Source organism: Sturnus vulgaris, chromosome 6 (genome assembly GCF_052056855.1).
Source record: "Sturnus vulgaris isolate bStuVul1 chromosome 6, bStuVul1.hap1, whole genome shotgun sequence".
NCBI lineage: Eukaryota > Metazoa > Chordata > Aves > Passeriformes > Sturnidae > Sturnus > Sturnus vulgaris.
In genome coordinates, this window is record NC_142248.1 from 7636859 (window position 1) to 7660497 (window position 23639).

General features: G+C 45.3%; 1 long non-coding RNA gene across 2 annotated transcripts in view; it reads left to right on the forward strand.

Moving 5' to 3' along the window:
• The first annotated feature begins 1375 nt into the window (after positions 1 to 1375).
• Positions 1376 to 23639, forward strand: part of LOC148223304 (uncharacterized) — a 33972-nt gene continuing 11708 nt past the window's right edge. Inside the window, exons 1-5 of one of the 2 annotated variants that reach the window (XR_015804416.1) lie at positions 1381 to 1489; positions 1722 to 1894; positions 4715 to 4863; positions 6179 to 6352; positions 7994 to 9370. This is a non-coding gene — a long non-coding RNA (uncharacterized LOC148223304). Of the gene's footprint in view, positions 1490 to 1721; positions 1895 to 4714; positions 4864 to 6178; positions 6353 to 7993; positions 9371 to 23639 lie in introns of those variants that run through there. The other variant, XR_015804415.1, reaches the window with a different exon arrangement.

Genomic DNA, 23639 nt, shown 5'->3' on the forward strand with positions numbered 1-23639 from the left:
TTTTAGCAGCAATCTCACAAGGACTTAATCTAAGGCATTGATTTAATATCTTTCTGGGCTGGGAGAGAAATGTCTGGGGTCTTCTCTTGCCCCAGGAGTTTGAAGTGACCGTGAATAAACTGAGGGATCCAGGTAGGTTTTGCTGAGGCACAGGGTGGGCTGGGCTCCTGCTGGCTCAGCTCTATGAGGGTACATATCTGAGCCACTGTCACAGCATGCCTCTGAGCCAAGGTTTCACCCCAGGTTTCTCATACTCATGCTGGAGCAGAGGAACAACTAGCAAGACAAGGACAAGACTGAGTGTGCAGGGGGCTGTTAATAGGGGCAAATGTCCTTGGAGGAAAATTGAAGGCATGAATAGGTGCATTGAAGGCTTTTGAGATGGAAAATAAAGAACAGAAACCTCAAATATATTGCCCTTATCATAATCACTCATGTACCACTCCATTCCTCTCCCACAAAATGAAATCAGAGCAGCATTACTTTATGGTAATTTGGAGTTCTGACTGTTGGTGCTCAAATATTTAAGGTTGGAATGGTCAGGAGAGGTAACTGCTATTTGTTCCAAAAAATGTTAGCATTTTGGGAAGGATTCTTGCTGGAGGCAGTATGAAGGTGTCAGAGCTGTCTTTTCCATTCTGTCTTCAGGAAGGCTCAATGTGGCAGAAAAAGAGAGTAAGATTAGAAGAAAGCAGGGGTGAATGCTACAAAGGCTTGGACACTCTGGGCATCTTTGTTGACACTTGATGCACAGCAATGCTGAATCTGTGAGAAGCTGTGGAAACAGGTACTGCTCTATATCCTAGGAACCACAGGTGCCACCATGAAAGAGGATGATGTCTGATAGCATCAGGCTGTGGAAGAACTAGGAAGGGCAGGTTGGGCTGTGGGAGGCTTGCTGTGCAGATGGGCAGCATGGTAATCCACACCAGAAAGTGTCCTCTGTGATCTGTTTTCCCCTTGGCCACACCACTGAGCCTGCTTTGAGCCCCACTTGGTGCTCTCCACACTTTTTGTGTGGCTATATCTGAGCTGAGGTCAGGTTTATTTTGCTGTTAGCTGGGACAAGAAGACAGCAAATAAAATCCAAGAGATAAACGGTGCCTGTTAATCCTTTCTGTGTGTTTTAGTGAACTGGATTGGTTGTTTAACAACCAGCAGCTCTCCCTCTGTGCAATGTTCCCTGGAGACAAAATGTTCAGCTCATGAATGCCCTTACATATCAGGTTCCAGCAAACGGGGATCCAAAAAGGCTTTTAGAAGAGGGGTTTCTGCTCAGTCCTGGGTTATTGATCAGTTGAAAGAACAAAATGCTCCTCATGCTGTGGAAACCACATATCCTTGTATCTTTTGCAATAAAATCAAATACTGGCTTTTGCAATACAGCCAGTGCATTGCATGGCAGACCTGAGGCTGCTGCTTCTCACTGGGGCCTTGCTTGTGACTTCTGCTCCTAACAAGGGGTCAGCAGAGAGGATTTTGTGATGAGGTGAGGAATGTGGTTAGCATTTCATTCGTGATTCTTCCAAAGTCTCTGCATGAGTGGGAAGCACAGCTCTCTCTCCTTATCTGCCTCCTTCTTTTCCCAAGAGCCTGACCATAGCAATGCATGCACTTTATGCACATCAGCATCCTGTCTGCAGGGCATGAACCAGGGGAAGCAGGTTGGGGCTGGATGTAATTCTACCACCAGTCTGATCCAGCATTTATCTTCTGGGTAGGAAACAACTCCCAGGGAGCACTGATACTTCAAAAGGAAGTGATGTAGACTGAAGCACGTTGCACTCTGCATGGGGGACTGGCTTGCAGCAGAAGAGTTTTTCTCTGGGCTGGTGTGACAGAACATCCAAGCCCAGACAGGATGGATCTATCCATGAACCAGGACAACGTTCAGGTAAGAAAGCCATCTGTCTGTATTGGCCTTGGCTGCATAACCCCCAAAGGGTAATTGTATTTTCATTAGGGATGTATTCTGTATTATCCAGACAAGCTCCCCTACACATGACCATGTGGTACCTGAGGGTGCAGCAGTGCAGTGGCAGAAGCTTTTACTGTGGCCTTGGGGCCACCACACACTTCGTGGGGCTACAGTTGTCAAATAAAGAGTTCCTCTTCTCTGGACTGACTGGCAGGGCTGTGCTGGAGTCATGCTGCAAGTGTGAGATAACCTCCAGTGTTCTCAGCTCTGGGAGTTTTATTATTTAGAGCACAGTCTCAGAAAACAGGATCCCAGAAACAGATGATTCCAGGAGCTGTTATTTATTAATTTAATTCATTGTTTTTTAATAGGTCTATATTAATATTGTTTATGTAATTCTTCTTTAATACATTTCCTTTTTTGTTTTATTAATGCATTTTACATTCAGTTATCTGCTTAGTGCAGGCATTGGAATTCGTCATGTCAATACCAGATATTGAATCTGTTGTCCTGCCAGATCTCAGAGGGCAAAGCTAAGGCTGAACATCCACCCCGAAGTCAGCACTGCTAGTCCTGAAGAACTGAATTCAAATGGAACCCACTGTGTCTTTGGGATTCTGTACCTAACATTTAAGTGTCACAATCACTCCACCTTAAACCTGTAGGTGCTCAGTTAATCATGAAAATCAAGTTTCTGGTTTTCTGCCCAGCACACTGTCTGAAGTGTCAGACTGCCCTGACCCCATAACTTCACTCAGACCAGGTCTCCTAGAATAGACTTCAGATAAATGCCAACAAACATTGGCATTTTTGTGTTACTTTGTCCTGCAGTCCAGCAGATAGAGCACTAACCTTTGGTGGGACAGAAATGAAGATTTGTGTCCCATCCTTACTCTGCCTGATTTGGCTCTGGGATTAAACCTGATTTCACCACATCCTGGAGGGATGTGTAGACAGAGGTGACAATGGAACCCCTATCTGCAGCTCTGTGTCTGGTTTTGTCACCCTAGGCAGGGTCTCAAGCTCCATGGTTCTGAGGAGAGACACATGCTGCTCTTAGCCTAGAGGCTGCCACCAAAGCCCTTCTCCTTGGCCCCTCCTGCTACCCAGCTGTCTTCCAGCTTCCTCTGCCACTACCTTAACCATCTCCCTGTCTTGTACAGTGAGCCCTGGGAACCTAATTCTTGGCTGAACCTATCCATAGGTGAGGAGACACCAAGGAGCTTGGCATTGCCAGGCAACTCGTGAGCTAGCTGTGGGCTACTTGGGAGCCCTGATTGCCACAGCCATGTGGGAAGCTGCTGGTGGTGAGGCAGCACAGTGCACAATTAGTTAAGCCTTTCATGGCTGCTCAAAGGATCACAGAGAAGGAAGATGATTTCAAAACCAGCTCCTGATTCTGGAGCTCACAGGCATCTCAGGAAGTGCTTACAAAACCAGGGCTGGTCTCAGGCAATGGAGGTCTACAAGGTCCACACCTTGAGGGCAATGTGGTATTGAAGAAGGGTGCAGGGCTTTGAATTGCTTTTTGATATTTATAATCCTGTTGGGTTTTAAAAGCAATTCTTCTGGTGTGTTTAATACCATGGGCACAAGGAGGACTCAAGAGGCCTAAGGCAAGAGAGAGGATTACTCTTTGCATACAGGCTCAGCAGAGCAATGTCCTGATGTAACAGGATCAGACACCTGGTTTGATTCTGCATAGAGAACTCAGGCAATCAGCCCTATTTGCCCCTGCCTGCTCAGCCATGGCTTCAGGCTGTGAAAAATAGGAGTTATGTGCAGAAAAAGTTTTGAGACTAAACAAAGTATTAATTTTGGTTTATTTTCCTTGTTTTCAACTACAGTTCAAGAGACGCAAACACTTTTCTATACAGAGGAGGACCAGAAATGTGGTGCTTTTTTTCTGAGCAGAAATTGAGAATCTTGTGCAAAGACAAGGACTGGGATTTAAAGATAGGAATGAATGTGTCTTGAGCTATCATGACAAAAGCCCAAGGCACATGGTTCTAGATGAAGTGCCAGAGTGGAGTGTGAGTGTTTGGGTGCAGTGAGGTGAAAGGAAAGGGTTTGTTCTGCAGCCCAGATGTTGGCCACAAGCCAGAGTCTTGTACTTGAAGTTTGCTGTGCTGTTGCAAGGTCTACACCTTCCATATTACAGCACTGTGCCTTCTTTGCCACTCTTCAGCTTCTCCCAAGGTGTCTGCAAGGAGACCACACAAGTCCTGTGCAGGAGAGTGCTGCAGAACCCTTCAGCTGCAGTCCTGAGCTGGTGGTGCTGCCCCTCGTTGTGGATTTGTCCCGTGTGATGTCCTGGAGAAGATATTTTCAGGGCTGTTTCACACCAGGATCTGCCACCTCTGCCCATGGGGCAGCCACCCTTGCTGCCCCTCTGCCCTTGGGGGACACTGTTCTGGAGCCACCTAAGAGCTGAACCCAACAGTTTGCTCTTTCAGCAGAACTGTGGGGTGAATTGCAGGGGTGTCTTTGCCCCTACAGTGACTTACTGCCAGCAAGCACACATATAGATCTTGCTATATATAAACAAGCAGGGTCAGAGCTCTATTTTTAGCCTAGCTCAAAATATATCCCTTGCAGTGCATTTCTTGCTACCAGTTTCTAGTCCTGTCTTCTTGCCACAAAAAGCCCTGTGAGGTCAATAAGATCTGTCAGTCCTGGGACCAAAGTGGGGGGACCTGGTAGAAAACTTTGCTATGGGACATTCCAGTACTGTGCCCTGCCGTGAGCAAAAAGTGAGGTGGGCACTTGTACTAAAACATCCCTTTAACATTTCAGGTGAGAAAGTCTTCAGGACAGTTTTTAGCGTTCAGAGTCTACCTCTCTGTAAAATGGAAGTCCAGCAGCTCCACTGTTCCAGAGCCAGCTGTGGGCACACGGGGAATATTGAGAAGAATTGCATACTGTGGCACACTTGTCCCACCCCTGTAAGTCTCTTCTGCCGTATGAGGTACATACAGTTCTGTCCTCTCTGAGGCTGAGCTTTGCTTTCTCTTGCAGCTGATAGGATCAAGGAGTACAGGGCACGAGCATCCCATTTATCTTGTGCCAGTCAGTACATGATGCAATTGGTGCTGCAGAGTGATGGTTCCTGTCATGCTTCAAACATTTCCTGGAGCCTTCATGGCAGTAACGAATGAAGTGCTGTTTCTGGCCTGTAGACCAGGGTGGTTTCTGGGGATTCTGCAGTGGCTTTCCATCTCCTAAAGCCAGACACCTTTGGAGGTGTCCTCAGTACAGCTGATGTGTCACTGCTGCTATTTAACCTGCTACATGGGGGCAGGAGGTGGCTGACCTAAGGCTGGGCAGGCATTATTTTCATAAAGGGAAACCTGCAGCCTGCTTGGCTGTAGCTATGGGAAAGGGGTGGAGGTGACACGTGAGAGGGCAAAGGGACCAAAACCTGGGGGCAGTGACTACTCCTCTTGCAGTGACAACTCTTGCATGCTCTCTCTGCTGCTATGACCCCTTTCCTCTGGCTCCTGGGGCACCAGTTTGAGGAGTACACACTCAGCCTGCCCTGGGAAGATGCAGCAGAGTGTCCTGTGGTCATGTCGCCTGCTTCTGTTGTGTTCTTGGGTGCCCTGTGACAAAGACATCCCTAAGGGACAATTTGCTTTGAAGGGCTCTGGGTTCTAAAGGGCTCCCACGCTGCCTGGCTTTGCCATGCCATTGCAAGTCCCAGTGCAGCTGCTGAGCTGGGGCAGCTGTCTGAGTGTACGTGCTGCAGCCCAGCATGAGCAGATCATCTTACTGTCTGTCATCACAGGCTAAGCTTCATTTCAGTTGCCTTGCCATAGTCCTGGCTCGTCCTGTGTGCGTGGCTGGTTACTCATGGTAACTCATGTCACTGTAACTCAGCTCTGAGTCCCAGCTCTGGCGATTTGACTGTAAATCTTGTGCTAGTTCGGGATTTTTTCTCACTATCTTGGCTCTTGGAAACCTCTGGTCTGGCAAATATCTCTCCTTTTGCTTCTATAACACTTTCCACACTTCCTGTTATGGAAAGAAAGAGCATTAAAATGGGATTCCAGTATTCTTGGGAGGCTGGGAAGAGAGAGGGGAAATGCATCAACTATTAAAAAGTAATCATGACTTTCCAGCAGTTTCATATCAGAGGGAGACAATGAGGTTTTGAAACAACCTGTTCTGTTTATTCCTTTTATGAACGATGGCTTTTTGTGAATTTATTCCTGTTAACTAAAAGGCAACACAAAACTAATGACATTTTGTCTTTCTTAGTCTTTATACAGGGATTAATGTGGATTTCTAAGCAGGAAGACTGGACGAATCCTAGCAGATCAGTCAGTGGAGCAGAGTATTGTGAATTCCTGTGCAAAGATCTGCAACCTGCAAATCTATACCAAAAGGAAGACTATGCACAGAATCATGTCAGCAAATATGTGAAGGAAGAAGGTAAGGATTATGAAGATATGTGAAATAGACAGCTAAGTTCTTACAAATTCCTTACCATTACCCATGATGCTTTTAAGGGAAAATACATTAATTTATGATTCATTACATACACAGGATTAATTTTCTAATTTCTTAATTGTAATTAACTAATAAATATGTAAAGCACAAGTACTTCAATGCAAAAATATATTTACATGGAGGCAGGAGGCTATTGCTATTAAGCAGTAGTAAGCTTGCCACCTTGGGTTGAATATCAGTATCAGCTGTAACTGAATTTTTTGTTCATGGCTGATGATTACCAGAATATCAACTAGGAGAAGGAAAGGCTGGTAATGTAGGCTAGGAAGAGTCTGGAGACTGTGGAAAACAGGGTAAGACAGCAAAGCTCGAGTCATAGTGTACCTTAAAGAAGAATTGCCATTGAACGGGGTACCCTGATGTCTGGAAAGGCACAATTGGAATTTCCTACCTGATTCCTGCATCCCTCCCACCACAGATCACAGAGCACTCCCTGCACGCAGTGCATTCATTGCAAACTAACTTCAGACCTATGGCACAGAGGATAAAACCTGCAACAACTTCGAGGTGCTGTGGGAACATTGAATAGTGGGAATGTGAATTAAGAGCAAACCTGGTGTCGTAGGTCCTGGCTGTGTACAAAACTCTAGGATTATTCTGAGCGACAGACTGTATCCCAGCTCACCATGAAACCAAAATACATTGCTCTGCCTGTGACCTGTGATGTGTGATGAGGTACACTGACCCCCAGGAGGCTGGGAAGAAGTAGCAAGCAGTTTGTTGAGACTGAAATGGGCATCTGGTCTGCTGGCCAGGGAAGCCTCACGGTGCTGAGGAGGTGGGCATACAGAGCAATGAGCTAAGCAGATGGAGACAGGATCCCCATCTTCTTCTATTTGGTCATGTCTGGGATTTAGTGGGGGTGTCCCGCCTGAGAAGAATTAGTTTGGAGAGCTGAGCTGCAACAGCTAACTCTGGAAACAGCAAAAGCTCCTGAATTTGTGGTGGATATTGGACCAAGAGACTCACTCTGCTCCCAGTGTAGACATGGCAAAGCTCCCACCACTGTTGTCAGCTACTGTCTTACAGCAGTGGGACGAGCTTTTGGAAATCCTGGTCTAACAGCTTGTCTTCTAAGACCTAAGGCTCAATATTTTTTTCCCCTGTGCACCTGTCTTCTCACAGCATCAGCTCATCTCTTCCTCCCAGTTCCATTATATAATTGTATATGGCTATTTAGTGATTAAAAATGTAATGGGAAATTGGCACTTTCCTTTCTTTAAAAATTCTCCCTTCAAACTTCTGCATTTCTCTCACTTCCAGATAGCTGTGAAGGGAATATTTGGATATCCACAAGACTAAGTGCAGGACAGGCAGGCAAGAAAAAGATGGCCAGTGCCTAGTTCTTGATATATCACCATTTTGTGGTAAATGGAGAATCCATGTTGTCTGGTGGACACCGTGGCCAAAGTTCAGATTCTCTGGCTCCATATCATGGAGAGGGGAATGGATGAAGAAGCAGAGGAAACTAGAGTTTGAACTTTGACCATGGCCTGTTTGCTGTTCCCATTGACAGTGCCCCAAGTGCTAATTATAATTTCCTTATCCTTTATATTTGGCCAGGGCAAATGACAAAGTGGGGTGAAAGCCAAAAATAAGCAGCCCTCAGAATATCCCTCTCCACATCTTCCTGCTAATGGCATTTCTGAAGAAGACTGCTTGCTCCACTTCAGACAAGCTTTCAGAGACTATTTTAATCCATTTTTAGTTGCAAATAGCATTTATCAGAATAAGTGTGGGCTGGTTGCCAGCTCCTTCAGATCTTTGACAGCCTGGAGGGGCAAGTCTCTGAAAAATAACTGAGTGTGCTTCTACTGCATGTTCCCCTGCCCAGGGGATTTTGGGGACATAATAAGGAAACATTCATCTGATGGAGCAGAGCCCAGGAACCAGTGCTTTACTAAACCAGCTATTCCTCTGTCATCAACACTTGTTCCCAGGAATCAGAGCTCTTGTTCCTGTCATCAGTGGAGTTGCTTCAGATTCAATTTAGCAATCATTAGGAGGCAAAGAAGCAAGGCTGGCAAAAAAGGTTAGAGAGTCACTCATTTCTGAGTCACTTCTCAGAACATGACCCTAGCTAATTGTGTTCAAAAATCCTGGCTGACAGTCATCTCATGGCCACTCTGTGGTCTCTGGTGAGTTCACCATCCTTGCCAAGTTCATAAACTGTTCAAAGTTATATTTTAGAAAATGCCATATTGAACATTAATTGGTATTCTCAGGGAAGGAAACCTGGAGCAGGCTGAAGATTAAATGATTAATTATTTAAAAGATTAAATGCCCCCTTTTCCTGGAGAAATTTTGATACCAGGCAGTACCTAGGCAGCTTGCCTCACTGCTCTGTCCTGGACTTTGGGGCTGTCATCTTTCATCAATTCTAAATCAATTTTAACATGTCTTAGGAATAATACTAATGGTAACCTACTGCCTGACTTCCCTGGGAAAGGGGTGGCAGGCAAAGGAGAAAGCCCTGACACAGGGCTGGGGTCTAACATGAGAGATCTGGGGTCTGATAGAGGTTGCCATAGGAGAAATTCAGGAAAATATTGCTACATTAATGGTGCATTGCTGTCCTTCAGCATTTGTCATAGTGACTTTGAAGACCACTTGATCTGGCCTTGATCTATTTATATCTCTTATATTCAAAACCAGGCATCTGAAATGCAGATCAGAAGGGGTTCATGAACAGTACTATGCAGAAAGCCTGTTGAGTGTGATACCTGAGACAGTTTTGGATGCATGATCCTGGCCCTGCGTCAGCATAATAGTAATAAATTCTTTGCTATGATGGGAATTGTTGCATTTAATCAAGAATACAATGGTACTGGTCCATTTTTCTCTCTCCTGACCTGAGACCCAGTTATATGTTTTATGATGTGCAAAATATGGTTAATATGTTTTGAGAGTCACAATAAACATTTCAGGACGATATGGGAATTTTCACAATGCTGCTAAGTTGTTGTTTCTTTATTATTTAAAAGGTTAAGCCTGGTAGCAACAGAACCCATCAGACATGTTAATGTGTAGATGCAAACAAGCCTTCAAGGAATATTAGCCAATCTTTTTCTCCTTATTTTGTTTCACTGCTCGTGAGAGGAAAGAAGACTTGGCCGGAGGTAAGCAGGCAGATCATATTTCTAATTATGTCAACTTTGAAGGCTGACTAGACAATCCTTGTGGCTACTGTTGACCTCCATCCATGCACTGTCAGGGTCTTGTGACCTGTCATTTGTTGCCTGGAAAATGCCAATAAATCTGACTTACCAGCTGTGTGTCATCCTCTCAACACCAGTAGGGCAGTTACAATTTTCCAATTAAATATTACTCCTTTAACTTGATTGTATAAGGGTTGCAGCAAAAGCCAAATGGCAGCCCTTACCTCTTAGCTCGTGTCAATTCTGTTTCACTGTGTTTCCACAGATGCATTTGGCTTTTGAGCAGGGCTGTCTTCAAGCAGTGGAAAGAGTAGGGGATGACTCACTGTGCTGCAACAAGCTGGGGATGCTTCAGCTCACTGCCTCCAGACTAATTAATTTATCATGAAAGTGGAGGAGTTTTGCTGAATGTCACCATGCTTATTTTCCCTGCCTGGGCTTCCCCCATTATTTCTAGGTAGATGCTTACTGGGAAAATTTGGTCTGCCATCTGTAAGTGCACCTGTCTCTCTGATGATGCTGCAGGCCTAAATGGGAAGCCCCAGCAGCATTTTTGCTTGCATGACTCCAGGCCCTGCACCATGACAGCGTGCCCAGGACACGTCAGAGACCACTCTGCTGAGAGTGGGAATAGCACCTGAAGTCCCATGGAGAAGGCAGCTGCTCCTGGCTCACTGCCCCACATTCTTGGCTGCTTCCTGCCTTGGTGCCTTACTTGTTGTGCCAGCTGGAGCCTTGGGGGAGCTGTTGCTGATTTAATTGTTCAGTAAATTCCCCTGTGCAAATACAGATGAAACCATCCCCCTCTCACAGAGGGCTGGTGCCAGGAGTGTCAGACAGCAGTCCAAATAGCTGCACGGAAAGATGGAAAGGACATTTAATGATCTTACCAACAGGTTTGAGTCACAAATGTCCTTCCACTCATGCACTCCTGAATTCAGAGCCTGAAGTGTCAACTGCCTTCTCACAGCTATTCCTACTCACGACAAAGATGGATTTACCCTGATGCAGATTTTTCATGGAAGTCAGCTTTGAGATGTGTGTTATGTATTAAAGCTTGGGCATCGTCATGTCTACTAAAAGTTCTGCAATGCTTTCAGCTGGGGAGTAAACCCACCTTTTTCATCTTGGCTCAGCTGAATTTTCCCCCCTGCATTTTCAGGGATAGGTGCTGCTCCTCACCTAGTGAGAGGGCGTTTGAGATATTGGATTTAAGTAGCGGGTTTAGCATTTGGAATTAAAATAAAGTTTTCATGTATGAACATCTGAAAGTGGTAGCTGATGAAATAAAACTGAACACTTGTGGGGAAACTCTTTATAGGCCAAATGAGAAGGGATGACCTCTGACAGTTCATATTTGACTACACTATCTGCAGAAGGTCACAGGCTCTGTTTTGTGTTGAGGAAATGCTGAGGGCAGACTGTGAGAAGGAAGGAGGAAGCAAGCAGAGGCTTAAGGAGTAGGAGAGGAAACCAGAAATGACACTTGAAGGCAGGAGGCTGGTGGAGAATGTCAACTCCTTACACTCACAGCGTTGCAGAAACAAAGGGGAGATCTCACCTGAGCAATGAGGGGAGCAAGGTCTGTGTATGTGGGGGTTGTATTTCTTTAGGATTTTTTTGAAAATGCACTTAATGTTTGGCTTTGTTTTTGGATGTTTATATAAATACAGGGGTAGAACTTTTCCTAAAAGGCTTGCATTGCACTCTGATAAGCAAAGATTCCTCCTCATTTCCCGTAGTTCCCTTGAAGACAGCTCCCAGGGCAGAGGCAGTACGCACTGTGCACGTATTCTGGGGCTCGCAGTACAGAAATGAGTAAGCAAAGGGCTGCCTCTTGCTTTGAGTTCAGAGCGCTTGGACATGCTGTCCTGGTGGCAGGCACACACCAGAGACTGGGGGCAAAGTTTGCTCTTTTCCCGACAGCCCAGAACTGTCTTTAGCATCTAAGTTCCCACCCTGTCCTCCACCGCCCTCCCATAAAGGGCTCTTGGACAGAACACTGTTTTGGATGGGCTTCCAGAGACCTTTTAAGGCTGTGGGTTTTTCCTTTGTAGCTGCAATTTACTGGTAAAACTTGTCTGAATTATGCAGGCTTTTAGCGATGAAACGGGTTCAAGAATCTCTATTTTTAGTCCAGCTCTAAACAAGTGCAAGAATTACTGCCTGCTAGTCCTGTGTTCCTCTGTGGCCCTTTCCCTCACCAGGGCTGTCAGCTTCCTGTGCCAGGCAGTTCTAAGGTGGCAGGAACAGTCAGAGAAACGGGACTATTTAGCCTGAAAGAAATCATAATCTGCTTTTCTAGGAGCGCAGAAAGCCAATCAATCCTCTTGATTTGTCACAACAAGCTGATGTGACACGAAGTAGCAAGTCCAGGTTACTCTCCAAACAGGATGCCTGAAAAGTGTTCTGGCTTTTGGAAGATTGTTGATCAGGAGAGAGCTTGAGGTAAATGTAAGCCGGTAGTACTGGAGTGTGGAGCGTGTATGTGCACTTTTGACAGAGCCATGTGTCCGTGCACGATATGTTACAGATATTTAAAACGCACATTCCTTGACGGGAAGAGCTGTTCTTGAAAAACCATTTGCAATCATAACAAGGGCTCGGGTTGACCTGAGGAAATGTTAACTGTGGCAGAGTTCCTTACTCCAATATGTGTTTATATAAAGCATGTATGTGCTGTCCTTTTGTTTTATATACAAATTGACACGGAGTCCATCCCAGGAAGTTTATGATCTAGGCTTAGCACTAAAGGATGCTGACTGTGGCACGGATGGGAATGGCTGGAAAACACACAAGACCCCACCCTTAGAAGAGAAAGTGATTGCCACAAACCCAGTGTGCTAATCCCTACCCATATTTTTTCTTATTTGACCCCAGCTCCAGCAGCTATCAAACAACCTTGCAGCACACCTAGCTGCCCCAGGAAGAGCCCTGGGAAGCAGGAATGGTGGGATAGACAGTTCTGAGGCTGCCTCTGCATCACACATATGTGTGTCCTGTCCCAGCATCAACCCAACCTGCTGCCTCCTCCTCAAGGCTCAGCTGCAACTAATCCAGCAGTGCAGCTTCCTTATATACACCTGCTTGGAGAGAGGATTTTGTAGGCTCTGTAAAAGCTATGAAAGTAGCTCCAGTCTCCTAGTCCCCTTCTTGGCACAGGGGTGGTCTTTGGAAGTATAGGAAACATGCAGCCACCTTGTAAAGCTAATTCCCTGCCTACTGGACTTCCCACTGCTGGCTTTGTGGCTGAAGCTGCTGCTGCTCTATCAGGTAGACCCCTGTGGCTGAGGATGAGGTGGTGGTGTGAGACATGGTAAGCCCCAGGTAGGGGGAGGTTGACTTTGGATGGCTGGACTGTGTCCCAGGGCTCCTGTGTGTCACTTGGTGCAACTTGGACCCTTGTGGTCAAGCAGATTTGCAGACCAAGCAGAGAGGCTCTCAGGGCAAGTGCAGCAATGCCTGTGTGGAGCTGGTTTTAAGGGGCTTTCTCACACAGAGTAGGGTGCACATGGAGGGAGGTGACACTCTTCCTGAAAGGCTGTGGCCCTCAGCTCTCCTCCCTTGCATCTAAGCAATGAAAAACCACGGGGACTTGAGTAGGTAAAACCTGTAACTGGCAGGTCATCTTTGCTTTCTCTTGCCAAAATATACCATTGAGAGCTCAGCACAGGCCCCATTCTCCCTCCTGGGGACACCTGTGAAAGTCTTGCCTTGTCTGTTCTAGCTCTCTTCTTGTGCCTCCCTCCACACTTCCCTGCCTCATGAGCAGTTCTGAGGATGTGAAAGGAAAGGACAGCCTTTATTCCATCTCCCAGAGCACAGCTATGCCCTGTGATGCCCCAGAGGGATGCACCTAGGGCTGGAAGAGCAACAACAGTAGGCATTGGCAGGGTGCAGCTCTTGGGCTGTGGGCCAGCTTGGCATGGCACAGCCTCCTGGGTTGTAAATCCCAGGGGTGAGTTCCATGTGGATAATTGCCTCTCTGCTTCCTGCAGAGCAGCACCAAGGCATCTGTTGCTGTTTTCTGCTCGAAATCTATTCATCTGCAGACTGAAATGAGAACCAGCTGGTGGTTGTTGGGATTTATTTTAGAAAAAAAAAATCTTCTGTAAAGCATTATTCTGTTTTGAGTTCCTGTTTCCTTTCCCATCTGCCCAAGGAGCAGGGTTTGTAGGTCTCCCACTGTCTGCATGGCTCCTCTGTGCTGGGTCCCAGTGTGGCTCCAGTGGGAAAGGCCAGGGTTACATTTCTCCCCAGACTGTACACAGGGGAGCTTGTGCAAACTCTATTTGTTAGTTGGGTATGTTTTCATCTGCTTGTGGTTTCCCTCCTCCTGTGTTTCCTGGATTTGAGCAAACCCAGAAATCTGAAAGCAAAACACCACAGAAACACCATCTGGTTTCACATCAAAACAGCATTTCCCAAGCAACCCTCTGCCAGAGCCTGAGTCTCCCTTGCAGCCTGCAACTGTGCATCGTCACTGGCACCAGCACAAAGTGGCTGCTTTGGTGCTGTTCTGCACCCACAAATCCTCTGCAAATATACAAAAACACGAGGCACAAGGCCAGCTTTCCAAAACTGAGCAAACTCAACAACACTGAGCAATCTCTAGCCTGTAGTTTTTACACCTTCCTTTGTTTTCTGTGTTTGATTTTATGAGAGTACAAATCTCTGCCTTATTTGTTTAAAATGAGAGGCCAGGTGTTGCTCTCAGTTGCACCAAAATTCGTCTACATTTACACTCAAGTTTTGCAGAAAGGGAATACTTCTGTGACCTTTTTTGTTTTCTACAGATGTCCTTCCTCTTTTCTTCAGTTATTGCCAGGTATGTGAAGGATTTCCTTACTAGATTTTTAATATTTAAAGAAATTGTGGCTTTCAAAAGATTTCATTTTTTTTCAACTTCTAATAGCAATTAAAATCTCTTTCATAACACAGCACAATTTGTTCAGATGTATTTCACTGTTTTCGGAGATCTCTTCTGTTCTTCTTGGGCACTTTTCATATTTTTTAAGACCAGCAGGAACTTTATGATTATCTGTTCTGACAATAAATCTCACTCAATAATTTCTGCTCCAGCATTTCTTGAGATGCATTGTGTCTTTGAAAAAAGTCTGGTTTGTCTTCCATTCAAGGCCTCAAACTGTGGAAGCTTATCCCATTCCTATGTAAATGGTTCTGATAGTTAATGGCTTTTGTTAGACAGTGCCCCCTATAGTTCCTCTGAATTTGCTTGGCTTCTAACCACCACATCAAATTATATTCCTGTTTTTTTTCTCTCTACCTGATTAAAAAGACTTATTTCTTATAATTTCTTCTGGTGCTGGTAATTATGAATCATCTTTTGACCTTCTGTTGGGTAAACTTGGATCGACCTTCTGAAGATTCTTGCTAGAAGTATGTTTTCCAGATGCTGTATCTTTCTTGAAGCTCTTCCCTGAACTCTTGACCATTTCTGTGTTGTCTTTAAACTATGAGCACTGACATAAAACTCACATTCTGTCTTGATACAGTGGAGTAGTTTCCTCTGCTGTTTCAACAGCAGTGTACAAGATAATGCCACATCTCTGCTATTGCAGGGTTTTTTTTGTGCTTTTAGGTCCAAGAATCACATTTGTTCTAGCAACAAGATCATGTTGAACTATGTACCATGACCCTTTGGTAGAGTCAGATTTTAACCATCCCGTATGGAGATGCTATTTTGTGAGGGACTGTCTTCCACTGTATCCATGTAACCCTCCCCATCCTTTACTACCATATCAGTGATCCAAATTGGGATGCATTAACTACCATCATGTGCAACTTACTTTGTCATCTTGGACAGGCTTTTAAATGGGCCTGTACGTCTGAGCCTGTACATCTTATCTTTCTAAGCTCACCATTTTGGTATCATAGTTAATGCTACCTGCTTTCCATGAGTAACACTAATGTTGTAGATTTCTGTTTTCATATGACAATGTCAAGCGAGGCTATAAAATCATTCCTGACATAAATGTACTGATAGAGTTATCTACATAAAATAAACCAGTGATGTCACTAAACATGGGACTGTGTTTTAAAAAGACCTGAGCCCATAAAAAGATAAGCACCTTTCCTAGAGAGTGGAATTTATGTCTCTGCAGATACTAAAACTGAACCAGACAACCTGAGCAACCTCATCACCTAATCACACCTGTTTGTGCAGAAGCCTGGATGAGGTGACTTCCAGAAGTCCCTCCCAACTCCAATTTTTCTGTAATTATATAATTGTGACTAATTAGGTCACTACTTTTAATAACTGTCACAGTTCTCTACAGTCACCTTTCTGCATTTTACCCTGTTCCAAAGACAGGTTAACTGGAATAGGCCATTTGGATTTAAGTATCTTTTCTATCAAATCTACTTAAAGAACTGTGTTTATGGATGAAGCAGAGAGCACTTAAATATCTGGTAAACCTGCTCATGCCAAATACAAAACAGAGGTGCTTTCCAAAGATGTGTTTCTCTGTAGGCTGACAATGCTATGGTGGGTGTCTACTGTAAGTGTGTCTTGGGGGCTGACACTGGGGTGCCTGCAGAGATTTGTTAGGGGCCTCTCTCTTGCACTCTGGCCAAACAGGGACAATCAGAGCCTGTGGCTGGGCTCCTGTCATCCCTGGAGCAGGGCTACCAGGCTGGCAGTCTCCAGGAGAGGTCACTCCTGCCTGCCAGAACCTGTCAGCACTGGACAGGGAGCTGCCTCTTCCTGGGGCAGATCCATAACCCTCCCTTCTGCAACATGGACAGCATGGTGGGCAGGAAAGACATCTCTTGAAGGTGGAGAAAGATGCTTCTCCTTTTCTCCTCAGTCTAGCTTTCCCATTCTGGATGCATCCAGCAATACAGGAATGTCAGGCGTATAGCTGGCCTGTGATTTCAGTGAAACATATTTGATGGTGTTCTTTTTAATAATAGAATATTTCTAAATTGTTCTGCATTTGATTTCTCCCCCTGATCACAGTTCTCTTCCTAAATACTGTGAATAGCCATTCTCAAGCACCTGTTTTATTCCAATTCTTAATGGTAGCTTTTGATCAAACATCATTGTTTTGATTTGGACTGGAAGAGATCTGTGAAGATCACCTGGTCCTTCCATCCACTCAAAGCAAGACCAACTGCAAAGCCACTCGGGGCCATATCTGGCTGATTTCCAAATATCTTCATTAATGGTGAATCCACAGCCTCTCCAAGAGCCTCTTGCACTGCTTGACCAGGTTCATCAGGGTTTGTTTTGTGTCCATACACAAGGAAAATTCCCTTGCTCTGTCCTTTGTTGACTCTGTGTCATCCTATTGTTGTGCTCTTTATTGAGATCTTCCCATATCAGCTTTCCCTTCCATTTCCCGTGTTAGCCTTGCTGCCCTTCCTGAAGTGTCTGAACTAACAGGGGCCAAGCATGTTCGTACTGTGCTTGGGGAAGTCTGGGGCACTACATCTCTGCAAGTGGGCTTCATATTGAGAAATAAGCTCAGGTGCTAGAGAAGAATGCAAGAGCAGGAGGCAGCTGGAACCCCTGGCAGCTCTGGAGGGGTCTCTGGGGTGACCCAAGGGACCCCCTGCCCAGGGCTGTGTTTGTGCAGCCATTTACCCACCTCTGTGATAGAGCTGCTGCTGCCTGAGCCAGGCATTGTGCTCTGGCTGCCTTCCCTGTTTATTTTCTTCGTTGTGGGTTCAGTTGTTTTGCATCTGTAAGGCTGAGTGGGTGGTATGTAGTTTCTGTACACTCTGTTCTTTTAGAGGGTTTGGTTTAGTTTGTGTTTTTAAATGCAGGTAGTGCTTCTCAGAAGGAACATTACTGTCATGGAACAGCATCATCCATCTAAATACCTGGTTTAGAATTTACACTAGAAAATCTGATGAGATGCAAGCTGACATCTTTTCTTCGTGTGGTTAGAGGAAGTCACGATGTTTTTTCAGGGAAATCTTTATTCAAAGATCTCAAAATGTACAAACAAGTAGATACTTCCTCTGCTTTCTTTTGTCAGGCTGTCAGAATTTTTCCCAGGCCACACTGGTTTGTATTTTTCACTTGTTATTTCTTCTTTCCGATGACAACAGAGAAATGAGTTGACAGGCAGTGGTATCTGAGGCAGAGAATTGCTCTGGGGAGACAAGTGCTCAGCTTTAAAGAAAACTTTGCTGTACTATTGGCAAGGCTGGATCGGTGACCCTGCCACAGAGCAATGATGACTTTTGTCCAAGGGTATTCACACTGCTAAAACAGACAAAATGCCTGAAAGAGCTGTTCCCTGGGACTGTCCTTTGTGGATGGGAAGGTGTGCATGGCTTTTTTGAGAGTTGTAGGCTAGGCTGAAACCTGAAACATAAGCATGAGTTGACTTACTTATAAATCCTGCCAATCTACCAATCTCCTACCAACAGTGCAAGTAGTATATTGCTTTCCAGACTCTTGAGTGTAGGTCTTTACCTTTTTTCTGCTCTCATGCTTTTATTTCAGCAATATAAAATGTTGAACCAGTAAAAGGGCAGGCTCAAGCCATAGGCTTCTCATTAGATTGTTTTGTTTGACTCCAGTCAGGAGTTTGAAGGCTGAGTGCAGGGAAATGACTGAGACAACTGAGGTCTCTCTGGTCTCTGACTTTCGACTTGCAGGATTAGACCTTAGCAAATCACAGCATCTGACTCCTGTTAGATGGGAACAGGAAGCTATGACTCAAACTTGCATAGTTATATTGTGTTGGTTTGAGCTTAAAACAGCAAAGGATGAGGAGCAGTGGCTGGTAGGGGTTGTGCTAGTGTGTAACATGTCCATGTTGACTGGAGACAGCAGTCACTGGGGAAAGGGGCTTTGCTGGGCTCATGAGAGAGGAGCAGGGAGAGGAGAGCCTTAGCCATGAGATGGAAAGGGCTTGACTCAGGTGTGAGAGGTTCAATGTTTTAGAAGCCCATGTGATGGTTGGAAGAGTTATACACTGTGAAAAGGGAGAAGGATGAGGAGTAGAATATGAGGGCAGAGAACATGAGATGGGAAAGAAGGAAGGGAAAAGCTGGAGTGCTACAGACCCCTTGAAAAGGGATTCGTCAGGCAGGTGAAAGATTTTCTGTATTGCTTGTTGAAATTTGTGATGGCATCCAAGTTCTAAATATTATTGTGCAGCCAGACAAGGGGCATGCAAGGAAGGTCTGAGGACTGTGCATTGTCTACTTGCCTTGTCTCTTCTACTTGTTCTTCCTTCGTCTGTCAGCCCCACACTATGGCTGAACAAAGCATCTCCAACCTTCTGCACGTGAGTCTTCTGTAGAGATCAGGGCCTGCTGCCTCCCCTCCTTGTTGCCAGTCATTGCTGTGAGGCACACTGGAGCATGTCAGGCATCTTCTGAGCCAGGCAATAGCCAATCAGTTTATGTCCAGGAGAAGGTGGTGACCAAGAAAGGGTGGGGGAGTTGTGGGGACATGAGGGGTGTGGGGAGGGAGGGATGCACTGTGTGGCTTTGGTTGCTTGAGGTAGTCAGGGTGTACCAGCAAGATGCTCTGTACACTGCCTTGCCAAAATGCACAACAGATGCCAGTGTTGCCTGGGGATTGTAGGCATGGTCATTCCTCTGCTAACCTTCAGCATCCTTTATGGGACTATGTATAGGAGGGAATAAAAGCCAAAGGTACACATGTTCTCCCACAGTGGATGTGAAGCCACAGAAAAATATTCTGTAGCCTCATACAAGGGTTACTTGTCAGTTGTCTGACAGAATTCTGTCCCTGTCAGAGATGGGTGTTGTGTTGGAAAGTCAGAGCAGAGTAATGCACCTCCCCAGAGGGCTGCCTTGCCTGTTCTGGAGGTATGTTCTTCTGAGCCCATGCTGCATGGGGAGTCAGATGTGCCATGCCTAATGTCCTCTGGAGTCTGGACTGAGAGCACAGAGCTGGGCCACAGGTGTAGTGGCAGCTGTCTGGCAGAGGCTCCACTGCAGGGGCACCACTGCTTCCTTGGACTCACCACTGAACAGTGGTGCCTTCCTGTAATGCCCAGGTCAATCTTTCACGGACTTTATTATTTGCATGCATGAAGAGACACCTTCCTGATGTAGAGTCACAGCTGTGGTTGGTGGCATGCATCAGCCTGTTGTTGTTGTGACACTGATCATGTGTTTCCTTCTCTCACCCACTGCCTTTCCAAGGGGAAGCTGTGATAATGACAGGTCTATTTGTTCTTTGTCACAGAAAATGGGTATAATTGCTCCATTTTGGTGGCTTTAAGATGTGCAGCAAGGGAACAGGCAGGGTTCTTTCTTAAGACATCAGTCATCTGAAGCATTTGGTAGATGGCACATCAGAGCTGGGAAATGACTCAACCATCTTTGTTAAAAGCAATCACTCGGGTCTGGGAATAAAATTAGAGGAAGAGAGCTGAGGGAGGTGCAGGAGAGGAAAGGACACTTGAGCAACAAAAACAGAGATGCTGCATTCTGTGTCACTGCCACATCACAAGAGTTTCTTCTTGCTAGAGCTGTATCTGAATCATCCCTTCAGTCAAGGAGCTATCAGCCAGCCTACCCAAAGCAAAAAAGGGTGAGGTGTCCCAGAGGACAGAGGAGGTTAGTGGGTGCAGCTGGGCCCAGCACAGCCGTGCTGCTTCTGTCAGCAGCATGAGGATGCTGGGCTGAAGCTCCTTCATGAGTGACTGCAATACTGTAATTTCTGAAAGGGTGTTGGGGTGAGCTCAGACCTGTCCCCTAAACCTCTGAGACCCCTTAGAGAGGTGTGTGGAAGTGAGTGCTCTGATGTCTGCCCAGATCGTATATATCTCTTGTTTTCAACTTAGTATTGAGATCTCAGCAGAAGGACCCCAGCCTCCCACCACTGTCTGAGCCAAGATGGGCTGTTATTAGTGGAAAACCTTTTCAAGGGAAGTGAGGATTGCCAGGGAATTACAAGGTCTGATTAAACTGGCTTCCTGTTCTCAGCTGACACAGTGCATTGGAATCAGGGTAGCCTCCAGTTAGCCCTCTGCCCAGAGAACATCTAGTGTGCTGCTGAGCGTCTGGATGGGCTGCAGCTTTGTCCTCCCGTCACAACACTGGAAACATCCTAAGTGAGAGCCATTCCTCCTCCTGTCTGGGCTCATAGAAACCTAGATGGGCTGCTCTTGCCTGCCAGTGAGTCTTTGCAGATCTTGTGTGACAAACTGCTTCATGGCAAAACAAGCTGCTTCTCAGTGGGCGTAGCAGGGACTGGCTTTGTTTATTTTTCCTGCTGCCAAGGCCTTGCTTATCTAACCTCCATTTCAGTTCTGTTCTGAGTGGAAATATTCTTATTTATGCAGCTGGGGCAGAGGTCCTTTTTATTTTAACTCTTTTAAGTTTGAACTTGTGGAAGAGAAAATCTCTCATGATGGCTCTGTCTGTCTTCTTCTGGATGAAATGTGGTGCCTGATACATGGGCTGTACAGATGAGCACAGGTCTGTAATTCTGTCCCTTGGTCGGTAATGAGCCACAGTAATTACTTCAGTGCATTTACAAATCTACTTAATTGCAGTATAAGTTAATTTGGGCCTTCTTGGTCAGAGTCACCCCTATGTCAGTAACAGCCAGAGGCTTCAAACTTGATACAAGTTATAAATAGGAAACAATCCTTGCGCCAAAGGGAACTCAGAGGGGTGACACCAGAGGTGAGGGACTCCTTGAAGAGCACCCCAATGTCATCTCAGTGTAGCTTTGGAGGCCATCTCCTGGGATGTTTGGTGCTTGGACCCATCTATTTAGGCTACTCTGCAGCTGCCCTGGGGGCTGCTCATGGGGAGGCAGGTCACTGAGCACACAGTGCTTGTGGCCACCATACCATACGAGGAGATGTAACCATATGTCTAGGAGACCCTATCACTTTGTCCCGATGTTTGTGTCTTTAGTCTGGTCACCAGCATCCCTGGTGGCCAGCAGTGACTGGGCAAGGCTGTGACAGTGGGGACCTGATGGTCTTCACACACTGATGGACCTCTTTGATTGTGGGAATCTAAGTGACTGGATTTTCTGTTCTACAGAAAGAACTGTGTTCTTTCTAATAGAGAATTCAGTAATTTGCAGAGTATCTGATGCCTCCTACATGGCCTACTGAAGTGTGAGAACTCCATGGCCCCAGTATTGCAGCTGTACCCTGTACTGTGCATGCCTAGGTGATCCTGTGAAAACATGCAGAAATGTGATTTCTTATATAGTGCTTCCTTTTATAGTCTCTCAATGTACTACTTTGTGTTTTTGCTTAAATACTCCAAGCTCTAGGTTTGCTTTGTTCAGCACAGTCTGTTCAACACAAAGCAAAGTAAGTCATTAGTGATTAATTGGAACATGCTTTCCTTTCTCAGCTGGGCTTTTATGGACTGTGCAGGTGCCTATTTCCAAAACCAAATTCATCTCTGTAGCTCCACTCTGAAAAGCACCTACCTGTGCTAGGTTATGATTCCACAGTAATTAATAGAGAGTTGCAGAGCTGGTCAGTCCTGTCTATTTAGTGTGGGCCAATGTGTTTCTAAGTACTGTGACAAATTGGTTAAGGGAGCACATGTACACAATTTGCTACAGCTGATGAATGACAGTAACAGAATTACCCTGTCCATTTGCATGCTCAAAGGATCTTGGTAAGGTCGTAATGATAGCTCTCCTGTTGCTTGTATGAAAAGAAATTGTAATTCTGGGAGCAAGCAGCACTAGCTAGAGCTTGCTTCCACAAGCTGAGTAGGAGCTGAGTAGGAACTGAGTAGGAATGTTTCAACAAAGCTGATGCCGTTGGAAAATGTGTATGTGCTGAAGCAGGAATATTTCATGGAAACATATGTGGTTTGACAAATTTTAATTGTCAGTCTTATGTTGGATAACTTGCCTGTTGTATCACATGTTTGATCTGGGAACTGCACAAAAACAAAGCTGCTGAGGTTTGCCCAGGAATTGGTGCCCTGTAGTCAGTCTGGCATTCTCTGGCTGGCTGAAGTAGGACTTCTTTTGCTCCTAAGAACCTGGAAATTGGATTCTTGTGTGAGGCTGATGTGACTCTTCAGTTTTGTTGTTGCTCACTCCCAAATACGTTTGCTGTTCTTATTCAGTACTAAGCAGCCATGATATTGGAAAAAGACCCAACTATGGTCATTTTACTCAACAGCTACTGAAGTCCTGGTCTGCATCTAATGTTGTGTATGTGTCAGCACTTCTGAAATAAAATCTTACAGGATTTTGGCTTCATAGGAAACTTGCAAACTTTTTAAATGCCTATTTGAAATTACATTTCAACCTATTGAAAATGTCTCCAGAAGGGAAATGCTATTAGTCAGCTAGCTTGAGACCTGGCTTCCACTTTTTTGTTGCTGAAATTTTCAGCAGATGTGGCTGGAGGTGTTGTGACAACCATTATACTCTTAGATAGCAGTTGCTTTTATTGCTGCTTAAGCTATAATTTACACTGAGGTTTACTTGCACACAGGCTCCAGAGACTCATCCAGTGGAGACTAAGGGCAGAACGAATTTGGCCATTTCTAAAATTCTTTGCAAGTAAGAAAATTTTTTTACAGGTTCTGATAAGATATTGGTCTGTTCTCTCTCTACAGAATGAGTTTGAAGGTCAACAGCACCAACAAAAACCAGTGTGTTCATATTTTCTACACTCAGGAGATGTTCCTTTCTTGGGAATTTGGTCACAGGTATATTTAGGGCTTGAATAAGACCCCACCACAGAGAACCAAAACCTCTAGAGAAGTTTAATTGTTGGCTGAAGAGATCCTACCACCCAGTTCTATGTAGTCTTATCAAATCTGAAATTTATGCCTCTAGAACCTCGGCATATCTACCACTTTATTTCCAAGTGGCTTCACAGGATATCAACACTGTACTACCTGTGGGATGCTTGAGTTTCTCTGTGTCCAATTTCGCTGCCTGTAAGTAAACAGAGACTGAGATCTTAATGAAGTGAATTCCAAGAACCACAGTCCTGTAAGAAAAATGAAAAACTCACCCACAGCCATCAGAATTTACCTTCTAGATCAAATCTCAGGCCAGGCTTGGAGTAATTAAAGTCCTGACCTAGGGA